This window comes from Nomascus leucogenys, chromosome 15, assembly GCF_006542625.1.
Source record: "Nomascus leucogenys isolate Asia chromosome 15, Asia_NLE_v1, whole genome shotgun sequence".
In the NCBI taxonomy this organism is placed as follows: domain Eukaryota; kingdom Metazoa; phylum Chordata; class Mammalia; order Primates; family Hylobatidae; genus Nomascus; species Nomascus leucogenys.
Genome location: NC_044395.1, coordinates 69,354,444 through 69,365,709, shown reverse-complemented (window position 1 = coordinate 69,365,709; position 11,266 = coordinate 69,354,444). Strand labels below are relative to the sequence as shown.

General features: G+C 37.6%; 1 non-coding gene across 1 annotated transcript; it reads right to left on the bottom strand.

Moving 5' to 3' along the window:
* Positions 1-5,677: 5,677 nt before the first annotated feature.
* LOC115830557 lies at positions 5,678-5,808 on the bottom strand. The gene has a single exon (XR_004026107.1).
* Between the last annotated feature and the right edge of the window lie 5,458 nt (positions 5,809-11,266).

Genomic DNA, 11,266 nt, shown 5'->3' with positions numbered 1-11,266 from the left:
TTCTCATAAGTGGTTATAGAATCTTCATCTGTGTCTTGGAGGTAATGATACTACTAACCTACTAGGGTTGTTGTGAAGATTAAATACAATAAAGTGTATCAGGTACTTAGAACAGTGCCTGGCTTGAAGTAAGCATTCAATAAAAATTACCAATTGTTTATTATTATTTGAAGGCAAAAACATGGGCAGATAATTTTATAATCTTGGGGCAGAGAAGGCCTTTCTAAGCATAACTTTCAATCTAGTGACCATAAAAGAAAAGATTAATTATTTGACTTCATAAAAACTAAAAGCTTTTACATGACAAAATCACCATGGTAAGAATCAATGAACAAATACCCAAGTGGGGGAGAATAATTGCAATATATTTGACAGAAGAAGGACTGATATCATTAGTATTTAGGGATCACTGATAAGTCAACAAGAAAAAGATGAGAAAAAATCAGTACGAACAGATATTTTACAGAAAAAATTTGAAAAAATACTTAGCCTCATTTATAATTAAGGAGATAGAAATTAAAATAAGATGCTATTTTTCATTTATCAAATTGAGAAAGATGAAAAAGTTCAAAAATATCTAATGATAGCATGTGGTAAAATGCACTCTCATATCCTTTCTTGAGGGCAGTCTGACATTTATCAAAATAATAAATGCTCACACATTTATCTCTACAGTTCTACTGCTAAGAGTGTATTCTACAAATATATTCATCTTAGTATACAAAGATATATGTAAAAGGTTATTGCATATAGCATAATTTGTAATAGAAGCCATTTGGAAGCAATTTACTTGACTGTTGATACAGACTTGTTAAATAATTTAGAATGCTTATATATATTGGAATATTATGTAGCCATTAAAACAAAAGAGGTGTAAACATATATACGGATAATGAAAAAATGGTTAGGCTATAATATTTAGAAAAAGAGTAAGTTACTGAGAATAGGTATAGTATGAGCTTATTTACAACAATATATGATTTATACTTAGGCTATGTATATGCAAAGAAAATTTCTAGAATGTTACACAGAACCATTGGAAATGATTATCTCTGAGATGGAGAATGGAGATGCTCTGGACTCTTATTTTCATTTTATACCCTCTGGACTCTTTCAGTTTTTATTACAGCAATTATTTTCTAATTTTATAGTAATTAAAAGCAAACAAAAATAATATTTTAAGCAGTAGTGACTATATTGCTTTTGAAAATGGAATTTAATATTCTGGGAATAAAATTATGGGGTAAAATAGTAAAACAAATCAAGTAGGTTCAACTAATGTTTGTTCAACAAAGATTTAGGAAGCTCCTACTTTGCATGACATACTAAACTGAGCTTAGCTTGTGGAACAGATAATACTTGATAAATGCTAAAAATAGTGGTTCAGACATTTCTCCTAGAGGTTAAATTTTCTTAATTAAAACCAGATGAAATAAAGTCTGTTAGTGAACCCTGTTTTTATTACATGATTGTCATGCCACCAACCTAGAAACTAGCATGAGGGGCAGGAAAAAATGCCAAGGTTTGTGAACTTGGCTATGCCATTTTGTTGGCTTTGTGCTTTGGTTGTCACAATATGGCTGCTGAAGGTGTTGGGGATATGTGAGAAGGTATATTAGTGATAATGCTCATGATGACAGGAGAAGATCCTGTATTCCTGAGCAAAAACTAGATTTGATCAAATGCTGTATTTACCAGTGCTATTTATATTTTGTTGCTTTAAAGGCAGCAGTTTTGTGAAGAAGATTGTAGTTTCATGGAGGCAAGCGGACCCCTACATTTTCTAGGGTTTGGCCATGTGAATTATACCAGTCTATTTAGCAATTGTGGCTGTTTTCTATTAGAGCGTCTGTGATTTTTCAAAATCTTGTGATTTCACTGGGCTCAAGACATTTTGAGGAATGGGAAATGATTGCAGTATCCAGTTGGCATTAGCTGTTTGAATTTTAATACCCTCACAGTCAGTTGTGCTATATTAACACTTGTTTTGAAAACGTGAATTTGCTGCAATGCCATTGATATATTAGGAAGCAATTTGAGCATAAGTGAATTTCACGTTTGCGTTATCCATGATTTTGTCAGCAAGAAACACCAGGTGAACACAGAATACAGCACACAGTTGAACTGAGCCCAGCAGGAACACACAAAACGGACACATGTACATACCTGAAATATCTACCAGCTACCTCAGTTCACCACAAGTTATGAGCCACACCCACCTGCATCTGGTGTCACACCTTTCCTTCTGATTTCAGATAACCTTCTTTCTGGCACCCATGATTAATTCAAAAGCTACAGTCTTTCAAATGCCTATATCTATAAGTAAACTTCAGGTTTTTTTCAAGGTAAGGTGCCATATATTTATGTTTCCTAACCATTTAACATGTACAAAAATGCTATGATTTTTTTTATTAGGTTTCGTGTGTGTGTGTGTGTGTGTGTGTGTGTATCACTGACAAAGATTTGGAGTTTTGTGTCCCTAGCTACATTTCCCCCGTAAGTCCTTGTTTGTGCCATTTTTGCATAGTGTAGTGATTTTTAGGAATGTAGGTATTTCCTTATAGTGAAACTGACTATATCTCTTTGAACAAATTTATGCTGGTCTTTTTTCCTTTCCATTTTAAGTTTATGTAGTGCATCTGATTTGCAATAGTTAAACAGCTCCCTGCAAACAAATGAATGATGGAAATCTTATTTTTCCTTTTGTTGTACCAAGTTAGCTCAACATTTCTAATTTTAAACCAACTTCTCTAGTTCCTTATTGGCAGTTGGTTAGGGCTTCATGTGTCCTAGTGAATTGAGTGATTTTTCTAAGTTAAATTTTTGTGAATGGCTGCATCTTGAGATAAGGTCCCAAATGCCTCATGTTGAACTCCTTTGGACTTCTCTAGACTTCTGTGACTTAAGTTTCATTACATTGCTAATCATCCATGTTTATTATTATATAAAGAAAGCCTTGCACCAAGTTTGTGGCATGAAGTAAGTACATAGGTATAAACAGCATGTGATTGAAAACCAAGTATTTACTATTTGGAAGTGAATTACTTGTTTTTTAAAAAAACTTAGTCATCTTTTTTGAGGGTTTTTTTTCTACTCCAGTGATGATATAGGTTAAAGTAAAAATCTTTCATTGAATGCTGAAGTTCCTTTTTGAGGTTCTAACATGATATACATGAATAAAGGAGTTACAAGTTTATAATTGCCTTCTTTACATCTGACTTATAATGCTTTCTTGTGCCCAGGTTGCGTTCCTTATTCTAGTTCACTTAGTAGTCGCACTAGGAATTATTTCTGTAAAAATATGAGACATAGGAATGTATATTTTGACTTGAATATTTGCTTTAAGGTTTTCCTTGTGTAAGTACAGGTTTTTATTCTGATTTTGGCACCTAAGAATTCAGCTTTAAGTTGAAATTTAAGACTTCCTCACTTCCTTTTTTCCTTCCTTTTTTCCTTCCTTTTTTCCTTCCTTCCTTCCTTCCTTCCTTCCTCCCTCCCTCCCTCCCTCCCTCCTTCCCTCCCTCTTTCTTTTCCCCTCCTCCTTCTCCTCTTCCTCCTCCCTCTCCTCTCCTCTCCTCTTCTCTTCTCGACAAGGTCCCCCTCTGTTGCCTAGGGTGGAGTGCAGTGGCACAATCAAGGCTCACTGCAGCCTTGACCTCCCAGGCTCCAGTGATCCTCCTACCTCAGCCTCCCAAGTAGCTGGGACCACAGGCATGCACCATGATGGCCAGCTAATTTTTTTATTTTTTGTAGAGATGAGGTCTCACTATGTTGCCCAGGCTGGTCTTGAACCCCTGGGCTCAAGTGATCCTCCTGCTTTGGCCTCCCAAAGTGTTGGGATTACAGGCATGAGCCACCATGCCTGGTTTAAGATTTCTTTTAATTTTCTCTTTGAAAGAAAGTATCTTAGTCAATAGTAAGTGCATCTAGCAAGGAGGGGCATTACTATGGTGACCCTAAAATCTGTTCTTCTCTTCTTCATTCATTCATTCTTCATAGAACAAATATTTGTTAGGTGCCTAATATGTGTTACATCATTTTAGGCTCTGGAGAATATAATGATGAGCAAAAATACAGTCTTTCCCCTCACAGTCTAGTGGGGGAAATAGACTTTAATTAATGAGTGACCAAAATATATACTTATAAATTGTGATAAGTGCTATGAAGAAAGTGTACAAATTCCTTTGAAAGAGAAAAACAAGGGGACCCAATTTGGATAAGTGATTTAAAAAAGGCCTTTCTGAAGAAGTGACATTTAAACTGAAGTCTACAGGATAAGGAGTTTACTGGAAGGGAAAGGGGGTGGAAGGATTTCCAGGCAGAGGCAAGAGGTTTTGTGATATCATTTTATAGTACTTATGACCTTTTTAGATGCTTATATAATTAGGTACTAGTCTATGAGCAAGACAGTTTATAGAGCTGTGTTACTGAAAAGATGCATATAAATTACATTTTTATAAATGAATTCCTGAATTCCTGCAGGCTTACATTATACTTACTGTGCTATATCATCTGCATTTGATTGATGTTCAGTTACTTCAATTACTGCTAGATTGATCTTTCTAAAGCACAACTTTGATGATGCGTTTTTCTGCTCAGAAATCTTTACCAGCTCCCCAATTACCCAATAAAATCCAGACTTCTTAGCCTCATGGTCAGGCCCTCCTCAACTGGCCCTAGTCTCAATATTCTACTTAACTTTACTCCTATTTCTGAGGTATCCTCTTGGCCAACAGAACTTCTGGATGATCATGGGTGCTTTCTTATGTGCCCACCTTCACTTGCATTGCTTCTCTTGCCTTACAATCTGTTCACCTCCTTCTTAGACTGCCCAAATCCAGGCCCATTTCAGATGTTAAAATTTGATCTGGGTGTCTTCTCTGATCACCCCAGCTGGAAGTTACTTCTTTTTCATCTGACTTCTTATGGCATTTTTATTTTTACTGTTCTTTAGGTACTTTTCCCTTCTTGTTTTTAAAAAACATTATTTTTAATTGACATCATAATTGTATACATTTATGGAGTAGAATGTGATGTTTTGATACATGCACACAGCATGGAGTGATTAAATCAAGCTAATTAACATATCCATCACCTCACTTTTTTTTGTGGTAAGATAATTAAAATTTACTTTATTATTTTTATTTTTATTTTATTTTAAGATGGAGTCTCGCTCTGTCGCTCAGGCTGGAGTGCAATGGCTCAATCTCAGCTCCCCACAAACTCTGCCTCCTAGATTCAAGCGATTCTCTCACCTCAGCCTCCCGAGTAACTGGGATTACAGGCGCTCACCACCACACCCAGCTACTTTTTGTGTTTTTAGTAGAGATGGGGGTTTTGCCATGTTGCCCAAGCTGGTCTTGAACTCCTGGGCTCAGGGAATCCACTCACCTCAGCCTCCTAGTGTGCTAGGATTACAGGTGGGAGCCACAGTGCCCAGCCAGTTTCTTAATTATTTTTAAACATGCAATGTGCTGTTACTGACTATAGTCACCCTGCTGTGCAGTAGATCTCAAAACATTCCTCTTGTCTACCCTTTGACCAGCAGCTTTCCATTCCTTCCCTCCTACTCCCCCCAGCCTCTGGTAATCGTCATTCTACACTCTACTTCTATGAGTTTGACTCTTTTAGATTCTACATACAAATAAGATGGTGTGGTATTTGTCTTTTTTTTTTCAAATGCCCAAGGGAGGTAAACAAGGCTGCCCAGCTCTCAGCAGTCATGATGATGATTCTCAAGGGCCATCTTGGCCTCCAACCCTGGCTGAAGAGAAAAAAGATCCCCTACAGCCCTATGGGAGAGAGGTCCTCTGTCTTTCTGTGCTTGGCTCATTTCACTTAACTTAATGTCCCCCAGGCTTATCCACATTGTTGCAAATGACAGGATTTCCTTCTAAAAAAGGCTGAATAGTATTCCATTGTGTATATATGTCACATTTTTATCCATTCATCTGTTGATGGGCACCAAGGTTGTTTCCACATCTTGGCTATTGTGAGTAGTGTTGCAGTGAACATGGGAGTGCAGATCTCCTTCTGACATATTGATTTTGGTTCCTTTGGGTATGTACCCAGCAGTGGGATTGCTGAATCATATAGTAGTGATGTTTTTAGTTTTTTTGAGGAAACTCCATACCGTTTTTCATGATAGCTGTACTAATTTACATCCCCACCAACAGTGTGCAAGTATTCCCTTTCTGTGCATCCTCACTAACGCTTATCTTTCATCTTTTTGATAACAGCCATTCTAACAGGTGTGAGGTGATATCATCTCATAGTAGTTTTAATTTGCATTTATCTGATGATTAGTGATGTTGAACATTGTTTTCATGAACTAGCTGGCTGTTTGTATGTCTTTGTAGAAATGTCTGTTCAGGTCATTCACTCTTTTTTTTTCCTTTTTGAGATGGAGTCTCACTCTGTTGCCCAGGCTGGAGTGCAGTGTCGTGATCTGGGATCACTGCACCCTCCACCTCCCAGATTCAAGCGATTCTCCTACCTCAGCCTCCCCAGTAACTGGGACTACAGGTGCATGCCACCATGCTGGCTAATTTTTTGTATTTTTAATAGAGACGGGGTTTCACTGTGTTAGCCAGGATGGTCTTGATCTCCTGACCTTGTGGTCCACCTGCCTTGCCCTCCCAAAGTGCTGGGATTACAGGTGTGAGCCACCACACCCGGCCAATTCACTCATTTTTGATCAGGTTATTTGTTTTCTTGCTATTGAGTTGTTTGAGTTCCTTACATATTTTGGATGTTAATCCTTTATCAGATATATGGTTTGTAAATATTTTCTCCTACTCTGTGACTTGTCCCTTCACTTTGTTCACCTGTTTCCTTTGCTCTGCAGAAGATTTTTAGGTGGATGCCATCCCACTTGTCTATTTTCATCTGTGCCTTTGGGGTCATATCCAAAAAATCATTGCCTAGTCTAATGTCATGGAGCTTAACCTCTGTGTTTTCTTCTAGTAGTTTTATAGTTTCGGGTCTTATATTTAAGTCTTTAATCCATTTGGAGTTGATTTTTATATATGGTATGAGATAAAGATGCAATTTCATTCTTCTGCATGTGGATGTTCATTTTTGCCAGCAACATTTATTAAAGAGGGTGTCCATTTCCCATTGTGTGTTCTTGGCACCTTTGTAAAAAAAAATAAGTTGACTATTAATGTGTGGGCTTCTGGGATTTCTATCCTGTTCCATTGGTCAGTGTGTCTATTTTTATGCTAGTACCATGCTGTTTTGATTTTGATAGCCTTAAAATATACAGTCATATAGCATATAACAACATTTTGGTCAGCGATGGATCACGTATACAGTGGTGGTCCCATACGATTATAATGGAGCTAAAGAATTCCTGTTGCCTAGCGACATTGTAGGTGTTGTAACATAGTAAGGCAACATATCACTCAGGTGTTTGTGGTGATGCTATTGTAACCAAACCTACTGTACTTACAGTTGTATAAAAGTGTAGGACATATACTTATGTAAAGTACATAATACTAGATAATGATAAGCAATTATGTTACTGGTTTTTATATTTACTGATATATATGATTTTTATACATATATATATATATATTTTTTTTTTGGAGACAGAGTCTCCCTCTGTTACCCACGCTAGAGTACAGTGGCTTCATCATAGCTTACTCTGCAGCCTTGAACTTCTGGATTCAAGTGATCCTCCTGCCTCAGCTTCCTGAGTATCTGGGACTACAGGTGTGTGCCACATGCCTGGCTAATTTAGATTTTTTTTTTTTTTTTATGTGGAGACAAGGTCTCACTGTATGGCCCAGGCAGCTCCTGAACTCCTAGGCTCAAGCAATCCTTCTGCCTTGGCCTCCCAAGCCAGTGTATATTATACTCTTTGTTATTTTAGAGTTTCTTCTTTTCACTTATTTTTAAAAAAGTTAACTGTTAAGCAGCCTCAGGCAGGTCCTTCAGGAGGTATCCAGAAGAAGGCATGTTTATTATAGGAGATGACAGCTCCATGCTTGTTATTGCCCCTGAAGACCTTCCAGAGGAACAAAATGCGGAGGAGGAAGACAGTGATATTGATGATCCTTATTCTGTGTAGACCTAGACTAATGTGTGTGTATGTGTCTTAGTTTTTAACAAGAAAGTTTAAAAAGTAAAAAAAAAATGAGTAAAAGAACTGAAAAATAGAAAAAAGCTTATAGAATAAGGATATAAAGAGATCAAATATCTTTGTAAAGCTGAACCTGTATTTGTGTTTTAAGCTATGTGTTATTAAAAAGAAGAAAAAAGTTAAAAAAATGTAAAAAGTTTATAAAGTAGAAAAGTTACAGAAAGCAAGGTGATGTCAGCAAAACAGCAGAATAGAAGATCCTCTGGCATCACTCTCCCTACAAAAATACAACTAGAAATAATTTAAAAACAAGAATACCACCCTGAATAAACCAGAACTTGGAGGAGAAGCTGAGAAACCCCATAGACTCACAGGATCGAGATAAGCCATGACTGGTAAGAGAAAAAGTCATTTCAGTCTGTGCCACTTCCTTCCCCAAGCTGGCATAGTGCCACTCACAGAGAATTTTTCTAGACCTATGGCTTATAGGGTGATAGGAGGGAATTGGAGGCGGACATCCATTCTTGCCACTGGTCTGGAATCTTTGTGAGAAGCCTACTCCAGATGCACTCCATAGGAACCATGGGGAATACCAGGAGGGTTGTACCATCTGGGGGTGAATTGGGGGCACACAGGGGCAACTGAGCACAGTGACTGGTGTGCAGATCTTGGTGGCTCTTTAGCTCTCCAGTCAGCAGGGACGCCATGTTGAAGAGACAGGCCAGTGCCATAGTGCTGCAAGGGGCACAGTTCACGGAAAGGCTGGAATACCTAGCTGCATTTTCCACAAAGCCTAGGCATTTGAACCAAGCCTTCCCCTGACCTAGAAATAACTAAGAGGCTGGGATTAAGTTCTGGTGCCCATTTATGTTTTTCCTAGATTAGGAAGCAATAACAGAACAGTAATATAGTTCTGGGGTAAAGTTTTAGTTCTGATGCTCACTACAAGTTCTGCGCAGAATGGGAAACAATGACAAGCCAGCGTTTAAGTTCTGATATGAAGAAGTAAAGGTATAACACCACCAAAGAACACCTGCAAAAACTAGAAGAGGTAGCTCTCTCCTTAAATGTGCAGGCATCAACAAAAAGACACAAGGATTGTGAAAACTCAGGGAAATATCATACCACCAAAAGATACTAACAAAACTCTAGCAGTGGACCCAGAAGCATTGAAGATCTATGAAATGTCTGATAAAGAATTCAGAATAAGGCCAGGCATGGTGGCTCATGCCTGTAATCCTAGCACTTTGGGAGTCTGAGGTGGGCAGATCACTTGAGTTCAGGAGTTCGAGACCAGCTTGGCCAACATGGTAAAACCCAGTCTCTACTAAAAGTACAAAAATTAGCCAGTTGTGGTGGTAGGCACCTATAGTTCTAGCTACTCAGGAGGCCGAGGCAGGAGAATCACTTGAACCCAGGAGGCAAAGGTTGCAGTGAGCCAAGATTGTGCCAGTACACACCAGCCTGGGTAATAGAACAAGACTCTGTCTCAAAAAAAAAGAAAAAAAGAATTCAGAATAACTGACTTAAATAATTTCAGGGAGTTGTTTTGCCTGCTGCCATTCATGTAAAATAAGACTTTCTCTTCCTTGCCTTCTGTCATGATTGTGAGGCCTCCCTAGCCATGTGGAGCTGTGAGTCCATTAAGCCTCTTTTTCTTCCAGTCTTGGGTGTGTCTTTATCAGCAGTGTGAACACTTACACTGTAAATTGGTACCAGTAGATTGTGTTGCTGCCATAGATACCCAAAAATGTGGAAGTGACTTTGGAACTGGGTAATAGGCAGGGGTTGGAACAGTTTGGAGGGCTCAGAAGAAGACAGGAAATGTGGGAAAGTTTGGAATTTCCTAGAGAAATTTTGCCCAAAATGCTTTGCCCAAAATGCTGAAAGTGATATGGACAACAAAGTCCAGGCTGAGGTGGTCCCAGATGGAAATGAGGAACTTGTTGGGAACTGGAGCAAAGATGCCTCTTGTTATGTTTTAGAAAAGAGACCAGTGGCATTTTTCACCTGCCCTAGAGATTTGTGGAACTTTGAACTTGAGAGAGATGATTTAGAGTATCTGGTGGAAGAAATTTCTAAGCAGCAAAGCACTTAGGTGACTTGGGTGCTGTTAAAGATATTCAGTTTTATAAGGGACGCAAAACATCAAAGTTCAGAAAATTTGCAGCCTGACAATGCAATAGAAAAGAAAATCCCGGTTGAGCGTGGTGGCTCATGCCTGTAATCCTAGCACTTTGGGAGGCCGAGGCAGGTGGATCACAAGGTCAGGAGTTTGAGACCAGCCTGGCCAATATATTAGTAGAAGGAAAGAAATAATAAAGATCAGAGCAGAAATGAATGAATTTGAGACTAAAAAAATTACAAAAGATCACCCTGAAACTATTGCTTTTAATTACATATTCTGGGACCTTATTGTATATTATGTAGAGTTTCAAACAAAAGTATTTTTGTAGGAAGATTATTACTATCATAAAATAGTATTTCTTCAAAATTGTTACAGTAATTGTTTGTTCCTTCATTAATTATATAGTTATATAAAACTTTTGCAGAAGATGCTGATACATCACTGAGAGCCATGATTTGTTCAGAGTGATATTTGTAATTATGGAAATACAAAGTACAAAGTTAATATTTGACATCTCTTTGAAAGCATGTTACAGAAACACTGACTTTTGCTTTAAGTAAAGATAAGCTGACTTAAAAAATCAATGAATTTAAAAGTTGTTTTTTTTAAAATATGAAAATCAACAAACCTTTGGCCTAGAGTAAGAAAAAAGAGAGAAGACCCAAATAAATAAAATCAGAGATGAAAACATTACAACTCATAACCACAAAAATACAAAGGATCATTATAGAATCTCATGAAAAACTATATGCCAACAAATTGAAAAACTTAGAAGAAATGAATAAATTCCTATATACATAACCTATCAGCATTGAACCATGAAGAAATAGGAAACCTGAACAGACTAATAGTGAGTTATGAGATTGAAGCAGCAATCAGAAGTTCCCCAACAAAGCTCAGGACCCAATGTCTTCACTACTAAATTCTAACAAATGTGTAAAGAAAATCTAATACCATTTGTATTCAAACTATTTCAGAAAATTGAGGAGGGAATACTCCAAACTTGTTCTACAAGGCTAGCATCACTTTCACACCAAAACCAGGCAAAGTCA